The sequence below is a fragment of the Hakea prostrata genome, chromosome 3 (genome assembly GCF_041222555.1).
Source record: "Hakea prostrata isolate BN-2017 chromosome 3, UWA_Hpros_2, whole genome shotgun sequence".
Classification (NCBI taxonomy): Eukaryota; Viridiplantae; Streptophyta; class Magnoliopsida; order Proteales; family Proteaceae; genus Hakea; species Hakea prostrata.
In genome coordinates, this window is record NC_142602.1 from 63,744,779 (window position 1) to 63,747,648 (window position 2,870).

A 2,870-nucleotide genomic window follows, 5' to 3' on the forward strand; every position below is an offset into this window, starting at 1 on the left:
GTCTTTATACATTTTGGTACCCCCAGGGTGTATTGTAAAGATCGACTGGTGTGCTTCTTTCAATATTTCCTTCTTGATTTCATCAACAGCAGGCACACAGAGTCTACCTCTAAACAATAAGGCACCATCTAAAGATGTACTCAAAGCAGGGTCCATCTCTGAATTCGTGGCAACCTTCCCAATCTTCTCTCTCAGTTCAGGGTCAGAACTTTGCAAAGCGACGATCCGGTCTCTAAGGGTGGATCTTGCCGTCATGGCAAAAAGAATACAATCCGAACCCTCAGAAACCACTTCTAAGCCAAACCTTTCCATTGACAACAACAAAGGTCGACTCAAAGCACACAAGTTCAAATCCTTCTTCTGACTCTTCCTACTAAGAGCATCCGCAACTACATTTGCTTTACCTAGGTGATATTGGATGTCACAATCATAGTCAGAAACCAACTCCAGCCATCTTCTTTGTCTCATAATCAGCTCTTTCTGGATGAAGAAGTATTTCAAACTCTTATGATCTGTGAAGATAGCGATCTTCTCACCGTATAGGTAATGTCTCCAAATCTTTAAAGCAAAAACAACGGCGGCAAGCTCTAAGTCGTGAGTGGGTTAATTCCGCTCATAGTCTTTCAATTGCCGAGAAGCATAAGCCACAACTTTGTCGTGTTGCATCAACACGCAACCCAATCCGATCATGGAAGCATCGGTGTAGACTGTCAATCCACCAAAACTATCAGGTATAGTTAAAACCGGGGCGCTTGTCAATCTAACCTTCAACTCCTCAAAATTCCTCTCGCAAGACTCGGTCCAAACGAACTTCTCTTCCTTTCTAGTTAGCTTAGTCATAGGGGCAGCCAACCTAGAAGAATTCTCGATAAATCTCCGATAGTATCCTGCCAATCCAAGGAAACTTCTTATCTCGGTCACGGTCTTCGGTCTTTCCCAATCGGTAACGGTTTGCACTTTTTCCTGGTCGACACGAATACCTTCGGCTGAAACAACATGGCCAAGAAACACTACCCTTGAGAGCCAAAAGTCACACTTGCCAAACTTAGCATAGAGTTTCTTTTCTCTCAACCTTTGCAAAGTGAAGTTCAGATGTTCCGCATGCTCTTCCTCATTCTTCGAGTAAATCAAGATGTCATCAATGAATACGATCACAAACTTATCGAGCACATCATGAAATACCCGGTTCATGAGGTCCATGAACACGGCAGGAGCATTTGTTAAGCCAAAAGGCATAACTTTGAATTCATAGTGTCCATACCTTGTTCGGAACGCCGTCTTAAAGATATCACTTGACTTCACTTTCAACTGGTGATACCCTGATCTCAAGTCAATCTTCGAGAAAACAGACGCGCCCTTCAACTGGTCAAATAGGTCATCAATCCGAGGCAACGGGTATCTATTCTTGATCGTTAACTTATTCAACTCTCGGTAGTCAATGCATAGACGCATACTACCATCCTTCTTCTTAACGAACAAAACCGGAGCTCCCCAAGGTGACACACTTGGCTGCACAAAACCTCTATCCAGGAGTTCATTCAGCTGAGTTTGCAACTCCTCTAGCTCGGTAGGCGCCATCCTGTAAGGAGCCTTAGACACCGAAGACGCTCCAGGAGTTAAGTCTATGGAGAACTCAACCTCTCTATCAGGGGGTAGTTCTGATAAATCGTCTGGAAACACATCAGCAAAGTTACAAACGACACTGACATTTTCAGGTCTCTTCTTTTCCTTAACCTTGCTTCCAGATGAAGCATCTTCTACCAGGGAGTGGACTTGCATTAAAGCGGTCAAAGTCTTCTTGCTCACTCTTCCCTTCCTTCCTTGGAACTCCAAAACTGAATTCCCCTCCAATCGGAATTGGATCTTCTTTGAAGAGCACAAGATCACAGCATTGTAGGATGTCAACCAATCAACTCCCAAGATTACGTCGAAATCTCTCATATCGAACAATACCAACCTTGCCTTCAAGTTCAAACCACAAACACAAACAGTGCATTCCTCTAACACTTTATCTAGTTTAACAGCAAACCCAACAGGGGTACAAATTGACAAATAACTAGACAAACATCTAGGTGTTAGGTTAGTCTTCACAGCAAAAGTAGATGAAATGAATGAATGAGATGCACCCGTATCAAACAATACAAATGCTGGTAAAGAAGCGACTAACAATGTACCGTGGAACAACATCATGACAAGCTTCTTGGTCAGTGCCAGATATATCCAAGACTCGCCGGGCGGAGGAGGAGCAGGGACACTCTTCCGAACAGAGCACCGGGCTGAACAGACTTCTTGGGGGCGAGGCGGGCAAAATGGCCGGGCTGTTTGCAAAAGAAGAAAACATTATCCTTCGGTCCAACAGAGGTAGCTGCCACCGGAGGTCTCTCGAAATGCAGGCCCGGGGTATACCATTCCGGGTTGAGAAGGCTGAACAATTCCCGCAGGTCGGGTCCCACTAGTCCGGCCATACCGGCCTACATGAGCAAAGACTGGGACTCGGCCCAACACTCCGGGGCTGATAGGTGGGAGTGGGGGTACGGTGTAGGCCTCACAAAACGACGGTCAGATACGATCAACAAATCCGGAAGGTCCGGATTGCCAAGGTTTCGTGCTCGCACATTCTCCTTCTCGCATTCCTCAATTTTCTTCGCATTCTCCACGGCCCGAGCATAGTCTCCAAGGGGTAAGGCAGTGAGGTGGACTTTGATCGAAGGTCGCAGCCCTTTGAAAATTTTCTTCGCCTTGGCAACATCGGAACTCAAAGAATCGGGAGCGAAGAAAAAGAGTTCTTCAAACTTCGCCGGTATTCCAAAGACAAAAAGGGTACCTTGCACCAATGCCATAAATTCCGCCTCCTTGGCATCCTTTACCGA